The sequence below is a fragment of the Salmo trutta genome, chromosome 39 (assembly GCF_901001165.1).
Source record: "Salmo trutta chromosome 39, fSalTru1.1, whole genome shotgun sequence".
NCBI lineage: Eukaryota > Metazoa > Chordata > Actinopteri > Salmoniformes > Salmonidae > Salmo > Salmo trutta.
Window position 1 is genome coordinate 18,723,510 of NC_042995.1, and position 12,485 is coordinate 18,735,994.

Below are 12,485 nucleotides of genomic sequence, written 5' to 3' on the forward strand. Positions count from 1 at the left end.
AGGAAAATAAAAGAAGGAGCTGATTATGGACTTGATGAGACAGCAGAGGGAACATGCCCCCATTCACCTCGACAGGCTTCAGTGGAGAGGGTCAAAAGCTTCAAGTTCCTTGGCATGCACATCACTAACAACCTGAAATGGTCCATCTACACAGACAGTGAAGAAAGAGCAACAGCGCCTCTTCAACCTCAGGAGGCTGAAGAAATTCGGCGTGGCCTTTAAGACCCTCACAAACTTCTTCAGATGCACCAATGAGAGCATCCTGTCGGAATGTATCACCGCCTGGTACGGCAACTGCACCGTCCATAACTGCAGGGCTCTCCAGAGGGTGGTGCGTTCAGCCCAACGCATCACCGGGGCCACACTGCCTGCCCTCCAGGACATCTACAGCACCCGGTGTCACAAGAAGGCAAAGAAGATTATCAAGGACCTCAGCCACCCGAGCCATGGCCTGTTCACCCTGCTACCATCTAGAAGTAGGAGACAGTACAGGTGCAATAAAGCTGGGACCGAGAGACTGAAAAACAGCTTCTATCTCCAGGCCATGGTACCAGCCGGCTAGCACCCGGTACTCTACCCTGCAGCTTAGAGACTGCTGCCCTATGTACATAGTCATTGAACACTTTAATTATGTTTATATACTTTTACACACTTCATAAATATATATATACTGTATTCTAGTCGAGGCTCATCCTACATAACTACTGCTGTACACACCTTTTCTATTCATATATTGTCCGTAATATCTATACACACCATCATATACAGTACATATAGTGTATATTTATATTCCGGGACTCATTCTAATTTTTATATATTTCATCATTCCTTTCTTTACATTTTTTGGATATGCGTATATTGTCTTGTATTGTTAGATATTAAAGCACTGGTGGAGCTAGGAACATAAGCATTTAGCTACACCCACGATAACATCTGTAAAATATGTGTACACGACCAATAAAATGTTGCTTTGCTATACCAAAGTTATTGTCCATTTTCATTCACCCAAAATAAATGCCATTGCAGGCCAGGGGCGTAGTTGGTTTTTGAACATTGGGGGGACCAGTTTTGACGCTGTTGTGTGGGGCCTCCCCTAGATAAAGAAACATTTGAAAACGAATTTCCTGCAATTTAAAGGCCCAACGGAGATGTTTTTATCTCAATATCAAATCACTTCTGGGTAACAATTAAGTACGTTACTGTAATAGTTTTCCATTAAAGTAGTCAAAAAGAGGCCTCCCAAGTGGGGCAGCGGTCTAAGGAACTGCATCGTAGTGCTAGAGGCATTACTACAGACCCGGGTTTGATCTCAGGCTGTGTCGCAGCCAGCCGTGACCGCTAGACCCATGAGGCGCCGCACAATTGGCCCAGCGGTGTCCGGGTTAGGGTGAGGGTTTGGCTGGCCGGGATGTCCTTGTCCCATCGCGCTCTAGTGACTCCTTGTGGCTGGCCTGGTGCCAGCTGTATGGTGTTTCCTCCGACTCATTGGGGCAGCTGGCTTCTGGGTTAAGCGAGCAGTGAGTCAAGAAGCAGTGTGGCTTAGCAGCGTCGTGTTTCGGAGGACACATGGCTCTCGGCCTTCGACCTCTCCCGAGTCTGTACGAGAGTTGCAGCGATGGGACAAGCCTTTAACTACCAATTGGGGTAAAAGCAGTCGAAAATAAACATTGTTGTTTGTTGTTGCTAAAAACTATTTCTCAAGCAAGAATGTCACTATGATTGTATGGGTGTGGTCTTAGCAGGAAGGGGAAGGGTACCTCCAAAACCTGCTGATTAAAATGTCCTGTGTTGATTGTATTTTCAACCAGCAACTATTAGGAATTAACAGCTGAATGATCAGTTGTTGTACTATATGACACAAAATTTGCTATGATACTGCATTTTGACTGCACTGGGCCTCTAAGGCTTTCCATTACTCATGGCCTCTCTTTCCTAAAACATAGGAAAAAAATAGGGAAAACAATTGAGTGATGTATTAAGGACAATATAGGAAATATAGTGGGTGTGAATATTTTATCAATAAAATGTCAACCTCAAAGAAAGCATTTGTTATTTTTATTCAAGAAACTTTATTTGGTTGGTTTTCCACACAAAAGATTAAAACATAAAAAACGCTTGTTTGTTTTTTGAGTTGCATATGAAAAGGACTATTCAAAGATGCTCTGCTGGTCAATATTCTGTGAAAAAAATGGAGCAGATATCTTATACTAATCTGTCTGTACAGGATTTTATCCATAACCAGGCCCAGGCATAAAACAAGCCTTGGTAAGAAAGTACGTAAGCCTTGGACAAGTAAGCCTTGTCTGAGCCAGAATGGCCCACAGCTGCAAGAGCTTATCTTATGTAGCATGAAGCAGCTAGATCTATATGCTGTATTTTATACCATCTATTGCACCTTGCCTATGCCGCTCGGCCATCACCCATCCATATACTTACATGTACATATTCTCATTCACCCCTTTAGATTTGTGTGTATTAGGTAGTTGTTGGGGAATTATTAGATTACTTGTTAGATATTACTGCACTGTCGGAACTAGAAGCACAAGCATTTCGCTACACTCGCATTAACATCTGCTAACCATGTGAATGTGACCAATAACATTTGATTTGATTTGCCAAACAAAGAGGCATCAGATCCCATTCTCAACTGGGCATCGAACCCCCAACCTTTTAATCTCAGGGTGGACTCTAACCACAAGGCCAAGGCAGATATTTCGAAATACATACAGTGCCTGCAGAAAGTATTCATACCCCTTGACTTATTCAACATTTTGTTGTGTTACAAAAGGGATGAAATATTTGTTTTTCTCACCCATCTACACACAATACCCCATAATGACAAAGTGAAAACATGTTTTTTGAAATGTTTGCAAATGTATTGAAAATTATATACAAAGAAATATCTCATTTATATAACTATTCACACCCATTTGATGTGACGCTCTAAATTGAGCTCAGGTGCATTCAATTTCCTTTGATCGTCCTTGAGATTTACATTTACATTTACGTCATTTAGCAGACGCTCTTATCCAGAGCGACTTACAAATTGGTGCATTCACCTTGATTGAAGTTGGCCAATTCAATTATTTGGACAGGAATTTAGGAAGAAACACACCTGCCTGTATAAGGTCCCCCAGTTGACAGTGCATGTCAGAGCAGAAACTATACCATGAAGCCCAAGGAACTGTCCATAGGTCTCAAAGATAGAATTGATGAGACATAGAGTGCCTTCAGAAGGTATTCACACCCCTTCCTTGACTTTTCAAAATGTTGTTCTGTTACAACCTGAATTTAAAATGTATTAAATTGAGATGTTCTGGCACTGGCATACACACAATACCCTTTAATGTCAAAGGGGAATTATGTTTTTAGAAATGTTTACAAATTAATAAATTAAAAGCTGAAATTTCTTGACTCAATAAGTATTCAACCCCTTTGTTATGGCAAGCCTAAATAAGTTCAGGAGTAAAAATGTGCTTAATAAGTTGCATAAGTTGCAGGGACTCACTGTGTGTACTGTGTTTATAAGTATTGTTGAATGATTACAATTATTTGTAAGATCCCTCAGTCGAGCAGTCAATTTCAAACACGGATTCCACCACAAAGACCAGGGAGATTTTTCAATGCCTCGCAAAGAAGTTCACCTATTGGTAGATGGGTGAAAAAAAGTTAGCCATTGAATATCCCTTTGAGCAGGGGTGTCAAACTCATTTCATGGAGGGCCCAGTGCCTGCTGTTTTTTGGCTTTCCTTTAAATGAAGACCTAGACAACCAGGCGAGGGGAGTTCCTTACCAGTGGTGGAAAAAGTACACAATTGTCATACTTGAGTAAAAGTAAAGATACCTTAATAGAAAAGTATTCAAGTAAAAGTTAGTCGCTCAGTAAAATAATACTTGAGTAAAAGTCTAAAAGTATTTGGTTTTAAATATACTTAAGTATCAAAAGTAAATGTCATTGCTAAAAAATACATAAGTATCAAAAGTAAAAAATATAAAAGAATTCTAATTCCTTATATTAAGCAAACCAGACCGAATGATTGTTTAGTTTTTCTAATTTACATAAGGAACGATTGTTTTGTTTGTTTGTCCAACACTTGTCCAACACTCAGACATAATTTACAAAAGTAGCATTTGTGTTTAGAGCGTCCACCAGATCAGAGGCAATACGGGATGGCCAGGGATGTTCTCTTGATAAGTGTGTGAATTGGACCGTTTTCCTGTCCTGCTAACCATTCAACATGTCAGGGAAAATATATGGACTAAAAAGTACATAATTTTCTTTAGGAATGTCGTGGAGTAGAAGTAAAAGTGGTCAAAAATATAAATAGTAAAGTACAGATACTTGAGTAGTACTTTAAAGTATTTTTGCTTAAGGCCAGGCACCACAGGCAAAAATTGTGATTTTGCTTCCATCTGTCAATTTTCTGATTTTGGGATATTTTGCAAAAATAACTCCATACTTTCATCAAATGTAAAAATAAATCGGCAATAGTATATAAATACTGGATTTGTATAATTGTATCCCAACTCCTTGAACTACACCTAGCATGCATTTTGTTCTTGTTAGCATGTTTTATGTAGAACTTCAACCGCTATTCTTACAACTCCATGTTGAATCATATACCATTTAAAAAGCTTGTTTTCCTAAGCATATGGTTAGCTAGTCCATACATGAATATATAATTTGTAGACGTAGTGCTTCATGCGGAAAGATTTTTCATTTCCTGACATCCAATTGGTTACTGGCATTTAAAGGCCCTCTCCGGCAACCTGATTGGTTAAAATGTCTCATGTGCCGCGCAGCACTACGTTGTTTGATAATATCTCCCGCGAAGAATCCACGTAGAGACAAAATGAGAAAAACTCGAAAAGAATACCTACTGTATGTGAATAAAGTTAAGCGAACTCAGTTAGCCAATGAGAGAAAAGCATTGAATGAAAGAAAAAATGCAAGTAGAGGAAGAAAAGGAGATAATCGACAGCAAATTAGTCGAGATGAAGATGAGAGCTAGCAGCGATAAACCAGACAGCAGCGGCTTTTATTCCACACGTCACAATTAAACCAACTTGTACATTATTTGATTTGCCCAAAGTATCTAAACACTGGACTGAAAATCACCATAGACCCCACCAACCAGGGATTCTGTCATGATAGAATGTGCACATTGTGAAGGTGATCGTGATGCATTTAGGAGTGTTTACACTTCCCCCAGGCTGCAGGGGAGATGTGGCATTTGATATAATTGTCAGAACGGTTCTTCTAGCCCACGATCTTCGTTATGTAGCTCTAAAGAAAATAATCAAAGTCCTAGGGATTCCTTTCTTGCTTCTCAGCTCATATCAGGTAAATAATATCAGGTAAATAAGGGAGAGTAGCCCATTATTGTCAGGTGACTTGCTGTGTAGAAAGAAATATGTATTTCCTTGCTCCAGCAAATGTATTCAAAGTGAATAAATAGAGTGATAGGAAAACAATTATACAATGAGACTGTCACATAGGCCTACAGTGTCATTGGGCTGTAGCCTACTGTGATTACTGAGAAATGAGCTTTTAAATACATGCTGATATGCTAATATTTAGTCCTGCAGTTATGACTGTAATGGCGACAGACATAATAAGTACTTTTTCCCTTAGTTGCAGAAATTCAGAGAGGGCTACAGTCAATGGAGAGTGCTGCAAAGCTAATTAGAAGTGCATACGCAGATATACAGTAGACCGAGACATAGCAGAGTTGCCGAAGGATGTATACATTCATGTATAATTTAACGGCACTTGGTATAAGAGAGGATTCACTTCAAACTACGGGATAGTTGTGTGCATTGGTGCTGGTACCAGCGGGCCCTAGAAAATAGTGAAGATCCACCCAGTCACAAAAAACCATGGAGGCCATACATTTTTTAATAGAGAGGTTGCACAGAAAATGGTACCTGTATATCTATCATAGGATGTCAAATAATAACCTCCTCAAAATAATGCCGCACAGGGGAACCCAGAATGCAAATGAATGCCTGAACTCTGTAATATGGTCGTGATGCCCCAAAACTGTCTTTGTGGGCAAAAGCTACATTGACACAGCAGCCAGTATGGCAGTAGCCACGTTCAATGAGGGAACCACTGCTATATCAAATGTGATGGACAAATTGTGGCTTGACAGCACTTTGGTGGCACTGGAAGCAATGAGAGAGGAGAATGCGAGGCGTGTTGTGAGAGCTGATGCTGCTTCAATGGAGTGTGCCAAGAGTAGGCTCAGGTCCCAGGACACGGTCAAGAAAGTAAAGCAGCACCAGCAACAACTCAAAGAGGGCTTTACATATGGGGCAGGCATAGCTGATTAATGCACATTTCAACAGCCATACAACAGCCTTGTATTTGAGAAATTGAGCAAAGTGATTTGATAATTTGCCCAAAACTGCAGATTTACCCAACAGACCAGTATTCCAATCATATGCTCTATTGCTTGAAACAAATGTGTTAAATGTGCTTATGTATTTGCTAAAAGGTTTATTGGATTTTTATTTGTCAGTTTAGAAGTGATACATGAATAAGAGATTAATTAATGTGACATAAATGGTCATATTTATGGAAAATACATTTTAATTGCATTAGCCTATCGTTATCGTCCATTTTCTCAAAATGCCGTTTGCCATGAGCCAATTAATTTTTCTCAGTCTTCAAAGGACGTACTTTCAAGTTATTCCACACACAGGTTCTTAGGTCTTATAGTCAGACTTTTACAGAGGGAAGGAGGTTGACAATGACCCAAAACACACGGCCAAGGCAACAAAGGAGTGGCTCAAGAAGAAGCACATTAAGGTCCTGGAGTGGCCTAGCCAGTCTCCAGACCTTAATCCCATAGAAAATCTGTGGAGGGAGCTGAAGGTTCGAGTTGCCAAACGTCAGTCTCGAAATCTTAATGACTTGGAGAAGAACTGCAAAGAGGAGTGGGACAAAATCCCTCCTGAGATGTGTGCAAACCTGGTGGCCAACTACAAGAAACGTCTGACCTCTGTGATTGCCAACAAGGGTTTTGCCACCAAGAACTAAGTCATGTTTTGCAGAGGGGTCAAATACTTATTTCCCTCATTAAAATGCTAATAATTGTATAAAATTTTTGACATGCGTTTTTCTGGATTCTTTTGTTGTTATTCTGTCTCTCACTGTTCAAATAAACCTACCATTAAAATTATAGACTGATCATTTCTTTGTCAGTGGGCAAACGTACAAAATCAGCAGGGGATCAAATACTTTTTTCCCTCACTGTAGCTGAGTACCACTCTTCATATTTTCAAGCATGGTGGTGGCTGCATCATGTTGTGGGTATGCTTGTCATCGGCAAAGACTAGGGAGTTGTTTTAGGATAAAAATAAATGGAATAGCACAGGCAAAATCCTAGAGGAAAACCTGTCTCAGTCTGCTTTCCAACAGACACTGTGAGCCAAATTCCCCTTTCAGCAGGACAATAACCTAAAACACAAGGCCAAATATTCACTGGAGTCGCTTACAAAGGTGACATTGAATGTTCCTGAGTGGCCTAGTTACAGTTTTGACTTAAATCAGCTTGAAAATCTATGTCAAGACTTGAAAATGGCTCTCTAGCAATGATCAACAACCAATTTAACAGAGCTGGAAGAATTGTTTAAATAATGATGTGCAAATATTGCACAATCCAGGTGTGCAAAGCTCTTAAGCCATGTTCACATTGGCAGTTTGAAGTGACTCAAAACCAAGGTTTTTTTGCATGTCCCTATTCGAATCTGTTCTTTTTCCAGCGGGCTAAACAACCAGAAAGTACATGGAATCGGATATTTCAAGCCACATTTCAAACCACTTCATAGGTGGTTTGAAGTCAGATACAAATCTGATTCCTGGCCGTGCGACTTGTGTCTGAACATTCAAATCTTATTTAGTTGTCCACATGTGATTTTTAGACTTATTGGGCATATCTTGTTGCTTGCTAGCTACTCTGTTGACAGTTTGACAAGAACACGTTGTAGCCAACTAGCTTGTTAATTGTTTACAAATACATTTCTGAATTTGTTAGAAAGATGAACAGTTACCATCTTATTCTTTGAGGCTTTAAAAGTGTTTTTCTAGTTTCCCCAGTTTTGACCATTCTGCCTGCCCTGACCTTGCCTGTCGTTCTGTACCTTGTCACACCACCCTGGATTATTGACCTCTGCCTACCCTGACCCCGAGACTGCCTGCAGTTCTGTACCTTATGGACGCTGATCTGGATTACTGACCTCTGCCTGCCCTTGACCTGTATAAACTTTTGTTACTTCGACACTGTCTGCATCTGGGTCTTCTCCTGAAACGTGATAGCTTCAAGTTATTTCAGATTTCACATCCTACTTTACACAGGCTCAGAAAATATTCTACTGTGTCCCGTGGGAATCAGAGATAATTATTGCTCAATGCAAGCCATTTCTATCTACATCGTCCACAGATCGATTTATTAGCAAAATAGACGGCCGGAACTGGGACGAAAACCACGCAGGTCCCCTAAACAGGGAACTTTACATCTAAGATGTTTTAAGGTCTTCAGCGTGAACAAGGCTTTAGAGACCCAGATAGACTCGCAGCTATCATCGCTGCCAAATGTGATTCTAACATGTATTGACTTAGGGGTGAGAATACTTATGTAAATTAAATATTTCTGTATTTTCAGTAAAAGTGCAAATATTTCTAAAAACATGTTTTCACTTTGTCATTATGGGGTATTTTGTGTAAATGGGTTAAAAAAAGTCAAGGGGTTATGAATAGTTTCTGAAGGCACTGTATATCTGGGGAAGGGTATAGAACAATTTCTAGAGTGTTGAAAGTTTCCAAGAACACAGTGGTCTCCATCATTGTGAAATTCAAAAAATATAACCAGCCTAGAGATGGCCATCCAACCAAACTGAGCAACCAGGCAGGAAGGACCTTGATCAGGGAGGTGACCAAGACCCCAATGACCACTTGGACAGAACTACAGAGTTCCTTGGCTGAGATGGGAGAACCTGCCAGAAGGACAACAGTCTCTACAGCACTTCACCAATCTAGGTGTCACAGGGGTCGTGGAATGGAGACCAAGACGCAGCGTGTATAGTGCTCATTCTTAATTCTTTAATGAAAACACTTCAACAGCAAAACAAGAAAAAACGACCAACAACAGTCCCGTCAAGTACTTACGACTAAAACGGAAAACAACTACCCACAAACCCCAAAGGAAAACAGGCTGCCTAAGTATGGCTTCCAATCAGAGACAACGAAAGACACCTGCCTCTGAATGGAAACCATACCCGGTCCAACATGAAAAAACAACACATAGAAATAGAAAACTAGAACACTCCCACATAGAAACAGAAAACCCCCAAAACCCACACAAAACAACCCCCTGCCACGCCCTGACCATATTACTATGGCAAATTACCTCTTTGCCTGGTCAGGATGTGACAATAGGCTTCATGGGAGAGTGGCCAGATGAAACCACTCCTGAGAAAAAGGTACATGACAGCACACCTGGAGTTTGCAAAAAGGCACTTGAAAGACTGGGATCATAAAGCAAAAGATTCTGTGGTCTGATGAGACAAAAATGTAACTCTTTGATGCAAAGAGCTATGTCTGGAGAAAACCAGGCACAGCTCTTTACCTGTCTAACACCATCCCTACAGTGAAGCATGTTGGTGGCAACATCATGCTATGGGGATTCTGATCAGGGGCAGGAACTAGAAGACTGGTAAGGATAGAGGGAACAATGAATGGAGCCAAATACAGGCAAATCCTTGATGATAACCTGCTTCAGTGCAAGCGACCTTAGACTAGGGCAGAGATTTACGTTCCAACAGAACAATGACCCAAAGCATACAGCCAAAGCAATGCTGGAATGGCTTCAGAAAAAGAATATGAAAGTCCTTGAGTGGACCAGCTAAAGTCCGGACTTTAATCTCATTGAAAATCTGTGGAAAGACTTGAAGATTGCTGTTCACTGCTGCTCCCCATCAAATTTAACAGAGGTTGAGAAAATCTGCAAGGAGGAATGGGAGAAAATCCCCAAATCCAGAAGTGTAAAGCTGATACAGACATACCCACGATGACTCAAAGCTGTAATCGCCTACATAATTTCTATCTGGTTTTGGACATTCAATAAGGGATGCACGAATGTGGATATTGCAGCCCGATACCAATATCCCGATTTTCTTTTTCAGTTTATGGCCATTCTAGCACAGATAAAAACTGCAACCAATGAGTTCATAAGGCTAATAAGAAAAGATGTGAAATGATTTGATAAATTTTTTATTTGCATCACAAAGTGACTGAAATGGTTTTGGAAAGTTCACAAAAATATCACTGAAGATCATCAGGTAGAAATTGTGTGTGTAGAAAATAAGATCCGCATTGCTTTCAAGTGCGGTTGTGTCACTTTCCCTTCTAACGAGACCTGCATGGCTTGTGAGCATCGTACCAGGAAATGGAATATGTTTTCTTTCAGTGATAGGGTCATAATAGCTGATAGCTCCAACCGTTCAAAAGTTAGAGCTACATTTTTAGGACTTGCTGGGGGGGGGGCAAAATAACCCTCTGGTCCCCCTCACTTTTATGCCGACTACTCCTATGTTGTAGGCCTATGCAGTGCTGTTTATTAACTGACAGTTTGATTTTCATCTCTGTACAGTCTAATATAATTGATTTATAAAACAAGAATAGACCTATACAGCAGTTATTTAAAATATTACCTTTGCACCATAGTACAGTGGTTCCCAAACTGGGGTGCGCGGGAGGTACTGGAGGGGGTCCACGGCCAGATGCAAAAAACACTCAATGTGGACCGTTTTATCTCCATCTCTTCATTCATAGACTCAATCATGGACACTCTTGCTGACAGTTGTGGCTGCTTCGCATGATCTATTGTTGTCTCTATCTTCTTGCATTTGTGCTGTTGTCTGTGCCCAATAATGTTTGTACCATGTTTTGTGCTGCTACCATGTTGTGCTGCTGACATGTTGTGTTGCTACCATGTTGTTGTCATGTGGTGCTACCATGCTGTGTTGCGATGTGTCGCTTCCATGCTATGTTGTTGTCTTAGGTCTCTCTTTCAGTGGAGGCTCGTGACTTGAAACATTTAGGAGGATGGGAGACCCACGGAATAGGCGCGGAACGCACGGAGACGACAAAGTGTGTTTCAAAAATCGTCAAAGACTAATTATTTTAACCTAAAGCATTTAATAAAGACATTTATAGTACAATATTGTGGGGAATGGGAATGGGAGGGCTACTTACACAGTGTTGGAAAGGGACCACAGCAGTGATTGAATGAGGGTATGATGCATGAGTTGAGGTGTTCAGAGGCTTGACCAGTGCTGGGCAGAATTTGAATGGGAAGACAAGAAAATATAAGACAACACACTACACAGTTAGACAAAAGAGCTAAGAATGAGTTAGTCCAAGCAAGGAGTGAAGTCAATGATGTGTTATAATGTGATTGTCTCTACATACAGTAATGACAGAAAATTGACAGGGGTACTCACAGTACTTGGAGGGGAAACATTCAGTGTGCCAGTGAATGAGCGGGCACATGAGACTTCAGTTCATGTCAGGAGAAAGTTGACAAAGGTAGTGGAGTAGTCATCACCTCTTAATCATGGAACAGGTGGGGACTTAGCTGTAAATACAAATAGCAGATACATTCCATTATAGCTGCGCCACCGTAGGTTTGGACAACAAGTTTCTCTATGAACTTAAACTCAGACATCTCAAAATTCATAATATCAAACACAGACTGCGCATCTCGCACACTTGACACATTAAAGTATCCAAAGAAACGTTCCTGAATAAAGCCCTGATCACGCACATACAGTACCTGACGATAACTGACAATAATCCTTATAACTAAATACTGTTTGAGTCAGAAGTTTACATACACTAGAGTCATTAAAACTCGTTTTTCAACCACTCCACAAAATAATTGTTAACAAATATAGTTTTGGCAAGTCGGTTAGGACATCTACTTTGTGCATGACACAAGTCATTTTTCCAACAATTGTTTACAGACAAATTATTTCACTTATCATTCACTGTATCACAATTCCAGTGGGTCAGAAGTTTACATACACTAAGTTGACTGTGCCTTTAAACAGCTTGGAAAATTCCAGAAAATAATGTCATGGCTTTAGAAGCTTCTGATAGGCTAATTGACATAATTTGAGTCAATTGGAGGTGTACCTGTGAATGTATTTCAAGGTCTACCTTCAAACTCAGTGCCTCTTTGCTTGACATCATGGGAAAATCAAAAGAAATCAGTCAAGACCACAGAAAAAAATTGTAGACCTCCACAAGTCTGGTTCATCCTTGGGAGCAATTTCCAAATGCCTGAAGGTACCACGTTCATCTGTACAAACAATAGTACACAAGTATAAACACCATGGGACCACGCAGCCGTCAGACCACTCAGGAAGGAGATGCATTCTGTCTCCTAGAGATGAATGTACTTTGGTGATAAAAGTGC